Source organism: Sinohyriopsis cumingii, chromosome 7 (assembly GCF_028554795.1).
Source record: "Sinohyriopsis cumingii isolate HCF-2022 chromosome 7, ASM2855479v2, whole genome shotgun sequence".
In the NCBI taxonomy this organism is placed as follows: domain Eukaryota; kingdom Metazoa; phylum Mollusca; class Bivalvia; order Unionida; family Unionidae; genus Sinohyriopsis; species Sinohyriopsis cumingii.
Genome location: NC_142967.1, coordinates 1,924,894 through 1,939,502, shown reverse-complemented (window position 1 = coordinate 1,939,502; position 14,609 = coordinate 1,924,894).

The following is a 14,609-nucleotide window of genomic DNA, read 5'->3' as shown; positions in this document are numbered from 1 at the left end:
AGTAGATGCAAGGACAGGGGGAAAATCGAACTCACACTGTAAATCACGGGATGAATTAGGCTGTCACTTGGTCGAGGGAAAGACGAGTGATTGGAAGTTATCGTTTTAAATTATCAAATTTATTAAATTGTTATTGATTGAATTTCATCTTCTTGTTCTCTATAATTTAACCGTCGGCATTGCTGACTGGGGGCTCAGAGCTGTAAATCTACATCATCACTAATTTAACTTTCTAACCTAACGAGCCAGGGTGGAACTTTCATCATAATTTAATTAAATTATATTGGAAGAACCCCACCCCAATACGTGCAAACGTCACATATGTAAACCTAAGTACATGACAGCTTTCTTTTTTATTTGTGCATATGTGTGTAGTTGTTCTGAGCAAGGTTTGCTGCATACTAGGACATGAAAACCAATGTCAAACATTGAATCTTTGGTACTTTTGTGACACCAAATGGAATGTTTACATTTTGTAACAAAGGACAAGGTTCAATAAAGGCTGTTTTTGGCCTCCAGTCAGATTTACACAAAACTCATCTAAATAAAAGAAGTCACTCTCTCTTCTCAAAATATGTATTTAATTCCTATCCAGATTCGAATTTAATAAAGAAAATCTACTATTAACAAGCTAGTAGTTTTCTTCTCTGTTGTGGAACTTATTTTTGTGGATTATAGACAGCATGGCTAACATGCCCTAATGAAGCTGACTGCTGAAATAAATACCATAAATAAACACCCAAACACACTCCAGTTCTTTTGCTTAGTAGCAGCAGCCATATGTTGCTACAGTGTAAAATTAGTTAAAAAAAGAAAACTTCTGAACATTAGTCATCAAAGCAGTTTTGTGTAAGTTTTGGTGGGGGGGGGGAAGCTTTTATTTTTTATCCTTATTATTTACATGAGACACATGCCACCCCTTTATAACTCAGGGACTCACAATTTTTTTTTTTTTTCGGTGTGGAGTGGGAACATCGTTGCTCAGTTGGTAGAATGTCAGATTCGTAATCTTTTGGTCGTGGCCGCAATACCTTCACAAGCCACAGCCTGGGCCGGCTCTCTCATTGTGTCATTGGAAAGGGAACTTAGCTTCCTTGGCATGAGAAAGTCATCAATGTCTATAAACCCTACCCACCCACCATGACCATTTTTTGACAACATTAGTGTCTAAGCAGTCAGTTGAAATTGGTATATAAATTAAAAAATACTTAAAGATATATTTTCATACATCTGATTCAAACCTTTTGGATAGAAAATAGGGTTTGAGTTATCCATCAGAAACATGTAACAAATGGAAAAAAATAAATAAATTGGTGTGAACAGAATACAAATGATTTACAGAATGCAACAAAAGTATACGCTATTTATATTTAATAGAAAACTAAAATTTAAAGAGATAAAATAGGCTATAACTGGGTTCCATCAGCCGCTGTCTGATACATTAGTGCTAAACACAAAACTGTTGTACCTTAGCACCATCAACTTCATTAAATAAGTGTTGCCAATTGGCAATGCATAAACAACAAAATGGCCTGGTGATGTTCATTAGTGTAATAGATATGTATCCAAAGCTTGAATTATAAACATTTTGTTTTATTTTTTACTATTAAGAGACACAAAAGATTCTAAACACATTGTTGCAAAGATTTTTATACACGTTGTTCGCTCTATGCATGATATAATCATATTTCCTTGAGTGCCAATATATTTGAAGAGTAGAATATAAGTAATTAATACAACTTAGTAGGACGGGGTAATGAATAAATACACAGAGATTTTATTTCTTATCATCGTTCAGTTTTTACAGACCATTTTAATAAAACTGGCATAATTGGCTAAATCTTGCATATCTGGCTTCATTATAATTTTAGCTCCTGGCTTAATATCTTAGGGTTTACGGTGAAAAAAATATAAATACATGTATGTAATAATGAGACCATGATAAATCCAATAAAGGTAATGTTACTCATTCAAAATGCAATTCTCAAAATACCTTGATCATAGCTTCACACACACACACACACACACACACACACACACACACATATATATATATATATATATATATATATATATATATATATATATATATATATATATATATATATATATATACACACACACACACACACAAAATGCATGAAACAATTTTTAATAATAAGAAAATAAAATTTGGACATTTTCTGAGGTCATTTTAGAGATATAAAGTTCCTAGTCCTTAAAACAGAGAAAAATAAATGTTTCTTCCTAGTTCCAAACTGAGCTCAGAGAACAATGGGTCACTAGGTAGCTACCTTTTTATCCAAAACTTATTCGGGTCATAAATATTGGTTTTTCTTATCATTGGCAAAGGAGTCAGTGAGTGTCTAGTTTGTTACGGTTTAACTACAAAAGCAGTTAATCCTGAATATGAACTAAAGCATATCAGTATGAAAACAAACATGACAAAAATTTAGATTCAAAACATCTTTGGAGTAGGAACATGTGTTGGTAGTTTGGTCAAAAAACTGCAGCTTTACTTCTGCCTGTATGAAGTGAATCAGTGAGTTCCTGGAATTCCCACAAATAGGTAGAAAATGTTTTGGGGCTGAACTCTACATCTTTCGAACTCCTGCTTACTTGAAAAAAGATGATCATTTCTTTTCTTTTCTTTGCTTTTAGATTGACCCCAGCGTAATCATTCTTATGGGGGATGAAGATCTGAAGAAATACTTCCCTGCATATGGAGACAGGTTATCAGTGGTGAACTTTTGCAAAAAAATGATGAATGGTGATGAAAAGAAGTCTAAGAAAGCAAGACTTATTGAGACTCTGAGAAGCAAGTTGGGAACACGAGGAAGGAAGAAAAAGCAATTTGACAGCAGTAGTGATGAAGCAGATGACAAAGAATCAGATCATGTGACAACTGCCATGGGTAGATATGGAAACAGAAATGCAAAGAAAATAAAACGGAGAATAGAAATTGGATGGTTAGAAACAAATAGGAATGGTCATTGTAGCCGACAAGTCCGAAAAAAAACTGGAGGAGGGACAAGGAAAGTGTATATTGACAAACAAAGCACAAACGAGGACATTCTAAAAATTGTAAAAGATCTGTTTTGTCCTAATGGCAAGTCATGTCATGGTCCTGAAAATAACTTCATATTTGATGTGAAGGATTTTATGGAAAATACTCTATGTCACACAGACACTGTTGGAGAGATGTATGAGAAAACAAAATTACCTATGTTGAGATTCTACATTGCCACTTGTCCAAAAGTAAAAGATGCCACTTGTCCAAAAGAAAAAGATGCAACAACAGTAGATAACAGCAGCTTACAAGGCCAATGCAAGGATGTCATTGATGATCTTGAATTGAGCACTGGAAAGCTAAACCAGAAGATACATATGAAAAAAAACAGTGCATAAGACCATTAATAACGCCGCATCATTCTTGCAGAATGATAATGTAAAACTTTCAGATGATTTGCCAGATCTAGAAAACAATATGATCTACATATGCCAGTCTGGTTTAAGCAATGTAGAAAATCCTTTCACTGTATTAGACATTGATGATATTCACAGTGATCCAGATGACACAGTTCAATTTGGACCCTTCCCTTCCAGTGATGAACCTCAAGATTTGTCTGAAACTATACCTATAGAAAGTTCATTTACATCAAGCACACCAATCCCACCTCAAGAGGAACTTCTCATTCATCGGGGTTATGCTATGGAAGATCTTATTGAGGCTTTTGAGAAAGACACCAGTCTTGGTTGTAGCAATGCTTTGTTGTTTTTTAAGAGGTTGCTTCCCAATGGTGAGATAGAAGCTGGAGACGAATTAGGGGGTGTGCTCATGGACACACTTACCGAATTTTGCCAAGATTTTTATAATAAATATACGTTGGGAACCAAAACTAAAATTCCATACCTTCGCCACGATTTTGGGCACAGTAAGTGGGATGCAATTGGAAGAATCCTGAAAGTCAGTTGCGAGCTGTGTGGCTATTTTCCAGTGATGCTGTCAAGAGCATTTATCAGCCACGCTGTGTATGGAACACAGGTCACATGGCAGACACAACAATATCTTCTGGAGGACTTTCTAAATTTTGTAAATGACAGTGAGAGAGACATTTTAACAAAGGCATTGCAAGATTTTGAACAGACACAGATGATGTGATTGAAGTATTGGAAGACCACAAAGGAAGAAGAATTCCCAAAAAGGAAAACATCCATCAAACAATTATGGAAATTGCCGAAAAAGAGTTGATCCAGGAACCAATGTTTGTTATTGACACTTGGGCACATCACAGATGGGTTTGACATCTGCAGAGCTAGACATAAGACATGAAAAATGCAAACCAACATCTAAAAGGGTTATCAGTATGATCAGTTTTCCTTCCAACATGACCGAAAGTCAGAAGACAGTATCAAAGTATCTGTGTAAGTTTGTGAAGGAGCTAGAAGCAAATATGCTTGGAACATTCCTTCGCTTTATGACAGGTTCAGACATTATGTGCACTAGTAAGATTGAGGTAACATTTGTTAATTTAGAAGGACTGTCAAGTCGTCCTGTAGCCCATACTTGTAGCGGTGTTGTTGAATTGCCAGAAGACTACCAGAGCTATCCAGACTTCCGTAGTCAGTTCATGGAATTATTAAGAAGCAATGTTTGGGTAATGGACATTGTGTAGATCTAGTCATAGAAACAATATCAGTAACAGTTATGCATATTATTTATGTTAATATGCTGTGAAGAATTCAAACATGGAAATATATATCTGTCTCATGTACTTGTATATTTTGACATAAATTAGGTTGGTGCTTCTTAGGAAGCAGTTCTATCAAGTAAGATGTTTTCTGTATTCGAATGTGAATCTTTTTCACCTAGTCAGTGGTTCTATGAACTGTGGCACAAGGTAAGAAAAACATGCTTTTTCAATTTCCAAGTTTTTGATGAAACATTTATTCAATGTAGTATATCAATTAATGCATAAAACTTCATTCCTTCAGATTCATAATGAATATATTTCACGCCATTTTATGTATACTTTATCAATAATATGAATATGACCATATTGAATTCATGTTTAGCTTTCCTGGTCATATGTGTGCTGAGTTTATGGCAATGGTTTGTATATATTATCCTGGTCATGTGTCCTAGTTCTGGATCTGTTATGCATCGCCTGTCTGATAATTTTTCCTGCTTTAAACATTTTGACTGTACAAAACCTTCTGTATCAATACATGTAACATAGCAAATAAGTTCCTTAGAAATTCTATCAAAATATTTTCAGAATTTACTCTGGCATAAATACGCATTTATTTCAGTGTCATAGAGCATCTGGCAACACTGCCATTCATTAGTGTACAAACAGAACTGACTTAAACTGATGATAGACTAACAATAATAAAAGTAGTAACAATTTCATAACATTTTAATTAAATACGTGTATCATTTTTGATACTTTGCCTCGAGATTTGCTATAATTGTGACGATTCCCTATAATGATTTGTATTCACAAGACAATTGAAAGCGTGTTGCAGTTACAGTATATCTGCTGCAAAAACTGTTCAATAGTTTTTGTGTAAAAAAAATTTTTGAGGAATAAGAAAGGTACCAAAATTGTTCAGTCATTTTCTGATTATGACATTCATTTCATTTAGCTTGTCTTTTATGTAAAATTAGATATCAAAAGACTGTTTTATTTCATTTTTATAAATTGTTTTTCATTTTTAGTGCGTTGTATACAAAAATGTATTGATGATTTTTTTAAAAATTGTTAGTGATGATTATTTTTCTCCTTGAGTAAAATTGTTTAAGTGTGAAGTTTTAATAAGTACACAGGAAAGGTCTGTCTCCATCTTATAGACCATCCCTTCTGGTATCGAAAACTAATCACACAAGATAGATCAATTCATTGCAGAGGTTACAACAAACTGGCCACTGAATATTGCAGGTATTAAGGAAATATTCTTAAATTACAGGTGGTCTCCTAAGGCATTGTTTAACTTCATCAAATGATTAATATCAGAATGTATGTGAATATGTGCCAATCATCATATAGTATTTCATTAGTAGAGAGGAATTTTTTTCATAAAATTTCAGATTTCAGTTGGTTTTATTTATGGTTACATGACGCAATTAGACAGGGCATGCCTAGACCATAAAATGTTATTCTGGCTGGAAAATTAGTTTGCTTCTTTATTGAATTTAATGTGTTGCTATTTTAGTTTTGAAACTTACATTTTATCAGATGCTTGGCATATATTACATATCTTGTTTTTAATTCTCTTCTAATATTCCACATGACTAAATAGTAATGTATGAAAGACAGTCACTTGTTGCATTTGGCAAAATCTTGTATTAAAATAAAACTGGTTAAATTTTACCTGACGCAGATTTTCAACACTTTTGGAAAAAGTTATATGATAATGTTCATACCATATGAAAGGCTACACCAGTCCTTCCAGCCATCTTTTTGTCACATATTTGGTTATGTGTTTGTGTTTAGGTCAAATTAAGCAGTGCGTTGCAGCATGGATATTCCATGAACCCATTTCTGGTTTGATTTGCGATGTATCTGAATCAGCGTACATGCTTTACAGACATGTTGCAATTATTTTCGACATTTTGACTTTGTTCTACATTGTTGGATTTCTGTTTAGGTATTTGTAGTTTTTCTAGTAAAGGGCAATGTTTCACCTACAAACTCGACTTCTGATATGCATATATCCTGTCTTTTGCCTGGCTTTTCCTGTTATTTACAATCATCTATCTTTCACAAGCAATTTCATTTATATGCAGTACACCAACATCGGCAATAGCACATTTCATTATGATTTATTTTCACATGAATTTCTCATTCATAGCAAACTTTACTTAATGTAATGTCTGAACTCTTATTGCACGGGAGGTCTTGAACTGAGTATCTGTTTCTATTTATATTTAAATTTATATATTGTACATGTACCACACTCTGACTGCAGTTGTAAAAGTTGCATAATGACAATACATGCTTGAATACGATAACATTCCATATTCATTTTTCTTGGAAGAGGTTGTGTTGAAATAGTGAGACAGAAATTCGTGAGTAAGTTTTGTACTGTTATTTGCATTTGTTTCAATTCTTTGTCGTTTTCATCTCACCTATGATTAATGTTGCAAAAGGTGAAACTTTGTATTCACATTGTCCATCTATCCATTTGTCTGGCCAGCATCAGTTAGAGGATTAAGTATTTGAAAGGGAAATAGTTCTTGATTACCTTTTGGATCAATACTAGATGGGCAGATAGGCACAGGTGCTCGTATCATTGCCGACAGTTTACCTAATAATTATACACGTACTATATAATACTACTTTTATTATATAGAACATATATGATGTTTAGGTAATATGTAAGCAACTAATACTATCCCCAGTGGGTTTGGTTTGGTCTTTTGTGGCTCAGCAACACAAGTAAGTTTTAAAACCAAGACAAGTGAAGTGCCTTGTCTCATTATCTATAAGTAAGAAGTTATAATGACTTAAACAACAGTCGTTGCTGGCAAGAAGTACTATTTGTGATTTGTTTCTGGTGATCCATTGAGATTAAAGATAAGTGGATCCCAATAACATTGACCAAGAGTCAAATACTGTGCTTGATTTGGATTTTTATTAAAAGCATCATATAATTCATGTAGCTTGCAAGGAAAATGGTACTTATTTTAGCACTGCATTATCAACAGAAATAAGATGCAGTTCATTTATTTTTACTTACCATAGAACAAACATGACTTTTTTCAGTCTAAACTTCAGTGGAAACTACTTTTTACAAAAATCTGGTTATACTAACACTGATGCACCAGTTTGTTTGGGTGTGATGATTATAAATATATTTTCGAAGATTGGTTTGTTTCTAATTCATGGGTTCAGTATACATAAATGTTTTTATTTAATAATGTCATATGATTTGTGAAAGTCTCGAACCTTTATGTAAACCTATTCAGCTGAATTTTGATTAAGTTTAAGTCAACAAATGCCCACTGAATCTTATCAGTTGTAATTATTAATTTTATTCATCTGGTTTCTTGTTGTTTTTTAAATTAAGGCTGACTTTCCTTTCACTTTTTCAGCTTCTCAAACTGTAGTACTACAATGCAAGATGTCTACCCTGATATTTATATTGGTTTTGGTCGACCCAAAAAAGATAAATAACAGGGCAGGTGTATTACATGGTAGGACTGCTATAGGTTTTATTCAAACGCCGTATTTTCATAACAGCAGACATAATCACTATACATATTCATTAAATGTCAATGCTTAACTCGTTATCCCCATGGGATTCTTTTCATTCTCATTTTCCCCTGACATTGGCGTAAGAAATTGGTGTTTGGAGTTACTGCAGAATACATTAGATACATCTGCTTCCTAGTGATTTTCATTTAGCCATATGCCTGGGTGTATAAAAAGACGTTGGTTTTGGCTGGCTATTTCGAACGTACGTTTTGGACTTCTTTGTAAATGCTCGCTTATGCATTTCTGACCGGTCAGCTTTTTGGTGCTCTACAGTTTCATATTTTGCATAGGGTTAGATTTTTAAAGAAAAAGAATTTCCCCGATTTTCCTCACTGGTTATATTGGCTATTTAAAATGACCTTGCGTATCTTAGGTACTGTTATAAGAACTTTTAATTCTCATTATTTTGGTGTATGATTGATGGGCTATAGAATATACAGCTTGGCCTTACTGATGTGCAACTCGTAAATAACCGATTTTTGTTTAAAAACATGTTATGTATTTGGTAATTCATTAATTACACTTTAATAAGCTGATATTGTCTAGTCTGGCAAAATTCAGTTTCCTTATTTCATTAAATGCCAAAGCTAGTGTAATTTGATCATTTTCAATTTCCAGAAGTACAATATCCAAAGAAGTTTCAGGCACCATACATGTAAGTAACATAAAGCTATGCCAACATTCTTTCCATTGTTCATGTTTCAGATGTGAACAATTACACTCGTTCAGAAGTTAATACTATTTGTAGAGTAATAATAGGTAATATAATTCATGTAGTTTGCAAGGAAAATAGTACTTATTTTAGCACTGCATTATCAACAGAGCGAGACTTCTACTCATCCACTTGTTACAACGCCCGCTTGCAGACCTATTCTCTGACCGTATCAATAGCGCTAAACTACTTTAATAACAGTATTACTGTAGAAAATGGGGGTTAAGATCTCAGGCCAGAGAGGCAAAGTAACGGACACAAACACGGATTCCAGAAATATGTAATTTTTGGAGTGAATTATCGTGTGTCAAAAATAAGTTTGTTTTTTCTCTGTATTTTATAATGTTCATAAATCATTTAGTATCATTATAGAGCTACTTTTACTTTTCTGTCGTACTACTCACTTTTGGCGTATCTTAAATGATTTTGACGGTACAGAGCTCAGAAGTAGGGTACAACTTCAGGAGGCGTAAATGTGGCGCGCAGGGTTAATGAGTTAAATTGATTGTAGCATTATACATAACAATTAATGGGTCACCATAGGCCAACCGGCCCAACCACTAGTTTCAGGGCTGCTATCAGTGCGTAGCAATATAGCTAGAATTAAACTGCACAAGAATTACCCGACAGTCTGACCTATTTGGTGAAATAATCACAAGGGCAAACACCAATGACAAATTAGTTAATCGAATGCATCATTTTGTTTCCCTTGCTTTGTAAGACTGATCTCGTGCAAATTGGATGCATACCGTTATGCCTGTTTTTCTGTAGGGGACAAGGGCCAAATATCTGTGCTTATGAAATATGAAAATGGAATGTCATTCATTTCGAGCTCTGTTACCGACATTCGAATTCACCGTTTGGTGATCCACTCATCATAGAAAATAAATATTGCCTCTTTTCAGTATATATTGCAGTTGCTTAAAAATCGCTTTCATTTCTCTCAATATCTTTGTTATTTGTTTATTTTTTATATTTTGCTTTAAAAATTTGACTTTTTGCTCTCAATGTTTAAGGATTCCAATAAATAATTTTTATAGCTTTGTCTGGCTTTATGTGTAAAATAACCCAATGATTCTGGCCATTAAGCAAAACTTATATTCATCCACTTGTTAGAACGCCCGCTTGCAGACCTATTCTCTGACCGCTAAACTACTTTAACAACTATTACTGTAGAAAATGTCACGTATATTTGGAACAAATTGTGCTAAGCATATATTACTTCTCTCTCTCTCTTTCTCTCTCTCTCTCTGTGATGATGACGATGGTTATGTTGCCTTGGTCATGTATATCTAGTGATTTCCTTATTCCACGGTGTGAAGGAAATGCATTGTAGCTCGAGTTTACACCATTTTACACATGTTCGGGCTGAAACGCTGAGCACTAGGAGTACAAGTATTTGTTTTAAAAAAGTCAACGAAAACAAAATTAAAGATTAAAATGGGTAAAATTCTTTGAATAAAAATGACCAAGTTTTGATATAAACAATACTCTGTTGAAAAGTGAAGGACCTCCTCAGCTGTGACAAATCCCAGGGAAAAATGGTTGCGTGTTTTGTCATTGATGTAGCTGATATGTGGGTCTAATACAATATATAGCAACCACCCTCCTCCCATAACTATTTGAAACAACCACTTCCTCTTCATAACTATGTAAAGCCTGAAAGATTATTGTACGAGACCAACGCATGTATAAATCCCTTGTAAAGTGCTTGAAATACTGTGCTATGTCAGCTATATCGTTTGTTCAGAAAGACACCTTATTTATGGACCAGTGGTATGGCTTGGTTTTTGGTGTCTTTATCTATGAAGCGTACGTAATCCAGTTGTATGACTGGGCTCTGAAGAGGCACTCTAAATAATTATGCCACGGAAACCTGATACAACTCTGCCATGGACAGAAAGACATGAATTTGTTTTTGTTGTGTACGTCTGTGTGTTTGTGAGTCTTTTACTGCACGTGAACACGTTAAAATTAAATCGTACCAGGGCAAACGGAAGAAGGATACACCCAAGTTACGGGCCCGGGCTGACTTGGGCTTGTATCGAGCCTGCATGCCCTGGATTACAAGTCAGATACTGTACCAGATGAGTTACTGCTCTAAGAGACCATTTCATTATCCACAATTTATATGAAGAGCTGTAATACTTTTGAAATATATTTTGACCAACTTTGCAAATTACAGTGCAAACGCCAGAACTCGAGCCCTTTATAGCATCGAGTTTTCAATTTTGTTTCCGATTTGTACTTATTTTGCGACTTCTAATTGACGTTGTTAGTTTAGCCTAGATTGTCCGATAAAGGCGCAAGCTGCAATTATGACAACTCTAATGAACAATTTCAATTCTATCATCATTCACTGTTAAAATCTGTCAAACTTCTAAGGTATTTATAAACTTTAAAAGGTAGCATTATAGATAAAAAGAAACGGCAGAAAATTATTTAAAATAAACTCTTACAACCTGTACGAGCCTTCATTTGCTTCACCCCAGTGCAGTTTATCACTGATGTTGCTTATTTGTTCATATGCTTATCTTTAAATTTAAGTTTGAATATATACAACTATCAGAAAATGCATCCCCAATGCAATTTAACATACAATTCTGAAATGTCTATAACTTAGATTTTGATTTGTAGTAGTTACAGTTACAGCGCTTTTCTAAGAGCGTTTAAATTAACTTTCTGCTACAAAATCATTTTAATAACCGACGTACAGGGTCACAATGATTTGGTTGACTCCAACTTTTTCGAGTTCCGAAGGATATTTTTCCCTTTACCATGACCCTTACTAGTTCTTAAATAAAGAAGCGATGAATTAAATGAAATATGCTCATTATCTTTGGAGCATTCTTTTAGCGGAAGACTAGTGGTAGTTGTGCAATGATCACGGAGTTGGCGATGGTCTAAAGATTGGAACAAGACACGAGATCACGGTATGGCCCTGAGTTCGGGGAAGGGACCCTCTCACAAGAATTGCTTTTAACTACAACTACTCTGGAGGTCATATTTTGGAACAAATTTCGGACAAATCTGTATAACATTTACACACTAGAGAGCTTTTTATAGAATATTGACAATAGTGAAGTGTATTTACCAAGAACTTGCAACAAAAGCTTATATTGGCTAGCCATTGACATCAAGTTGGTTACTTATTTCTTATTCCCGATTGAATGAGGAATAAGTTACCAGTTACCGATTGAATAAGGAATAAGTAACCAGTTACCGATTGAATAAGAAATAAGTAACCAGTTACTTATTCCCGATTCAACTATTTCTACATACATTTGCTTACTGATTCCTTATTCACATACAGTTGAGTATTCATTCTTTATTCACAGTTTCATAAATACTTGGTTATAACTTACTTATTGAAGATTAAAAGTCCTTCAGGGCATGCATTGGTGTTATTCTAACCCAGTTAGAGAAATAAGAGTGTTCTTTGGTGCCAGCTATATAAAGCTGACTAGAGACAAATCACGGACTATGTGGAGGAAGAGGTTAGGATATTGCTGGGTATACATAATTAGTAATTTGAGATAGGATTAATTAGTTGTGTTAGATGCTGGGGTCGCGTCCTGTTGTGTATGGCGTGAAATATTAGTACTTGTGTTAGAAAAGCTTACTAATGACTCAAGTAAACATGAAACCACAAAAAAACACACAAATGTGAAATTGGAGATTTCTCTTATGTGGTCATAATGTGATTAGAGAAGAATTATTTAAAGTATGTACGGGTTAAGGAAGCCTTCGGTTGGCATTGGCTGTTGTCTTGAAGTCCTTGGAACCGGTAAACAAGCATACGGATGGGCGTATGAAACACGCTGAGTGTGAGTCAAATCTAATAATACTTAGTGCGATTTAAACCCTAAACGATTTTGATTGCAACTGATGATGGACAGTTTCTATTCAGGAATCTGTTCCCACATAAGCCAAAGTCATTAAAAGAATTTGTTTAACCGATTTCCAGAAGTTGGGGCTTCACAAAGGGGGGGGGGGAGTACAACTTATGCGGCAAGAAGATAATATCTTTCTTATACAAGTGGGCCAATACGTCTCGTCTTTAAATAGTTTTGACATGGACTTTTCACTGGCATTTTATCTGTAGGTGGTAGTGTCGAGCCACGAAAGAAGTCCTGATGAATCTCATCGAGAGGAGTCAGCGAAAAAAGAGACAACCTATGGGCACCGGGTATGAAAAGATGCACAATTTGGATCGATTGAATAGATTGTAATTATTGAACCCCTAACTAGAATATATCGATTTCAACGCCCCTCGGAGAATATCTAGTTAGGGATATCTTCCAACTGTAGGAAAAGTTTAAAGAAAATTCATGAACCCGATTACTTGGAATCCGGAGATTAATAAATGATAGTTGTAACAAAGTCCATTAGCAGACTACCTCTTCAGTCCATATCTGGTTCTTACAGTTCACCACTAAAATGATCTTTGCAGTTATTATTGTACGATATCTTCTAAACAGAGATATATTTGACTCCCAAAGTATTTTTGACGGTGTTTTTCTAATGCAAGCGGAAAACTTAAAGGGTCTTTGTGGATACCAGCAGTATTTAAAACCGTTATAATCTATGAACAGATTGCAGCCAGACTTTGCGATGCTTGAACCCTTACTCTGAGAATTTGGATTTCAACGCCTGTTTGACAGTCGGTAAAGAGTAACCAATATCAACAGTAGGAAACCTTACAAGAAAATTAGTCAAGACGATTTCGACGAATTCGCGGTTAGATGAAAGAGGTCGAGCACAACACATGCGATCAGAATATTATACCATACGTATATAGTTGGGCCTCTACGTCTCCTCTTTAGAGAGTTCTGACAATGGACCTTCTTTGATATTTGATCTCTGTGCGACAGAGTCCACCCACGAAGGCAGTCTTGACGAATATCGTCGATAGGAAACAACGATGGGTACCGGGTATGAAAAATCCTAAAATGTTCAGAGATTGTATCAAACGTTTTGCACTAAGTGAACCTCTACTAAGAGGATTTGATTACAGCGACTCTTGGATATTATCTAAATAACAGAAAGAAAAGTGGAAGAAAACACGTCGAGCCAATTTCGAGAAATTCTCGGCTAGATAAAGTTAGTCGATCACAACACATGACGTAAGACTTTATATTACGTTTACATTTGAGTTAATACGTTCCCTCTTTATACAGTTTTTAAATAGACCCATCTTTAATAATGTAATACATTTGGAGTATCATCCATTTGCATATAGCTCTCCATTTTAAGAAATTCATTGATTTAAGTGATCACTTGGTTGATTTTGGGAAGTATGTGTCCTCAGTCCGACTAATTAGCCAATTGCTAGGGGAAAACGTCACAGACTGCAGTGTTGTTGAGATTCCAGGATGGCATGGTTTAATTGTATAATGAGTTCAGTTCAGAGTCCCATAAGTGTCCCTGAGATACCTAGTCCAGATTAAAACCTAACTGTATGTAACGATTATGTGAGTGCATGTGTAGTATTCGCGAGGAGTGACTGGTAAATTGTACAAAAGAGTAATTCAGAAGGGACGGTTCCGTTGTCTGAAGACGTCTTGTGTTGTTGTTATAATGGTAGATACAGTGCAAGGTTATAGGCGAAATGAGGCTTAAAAGCATGATTTGAC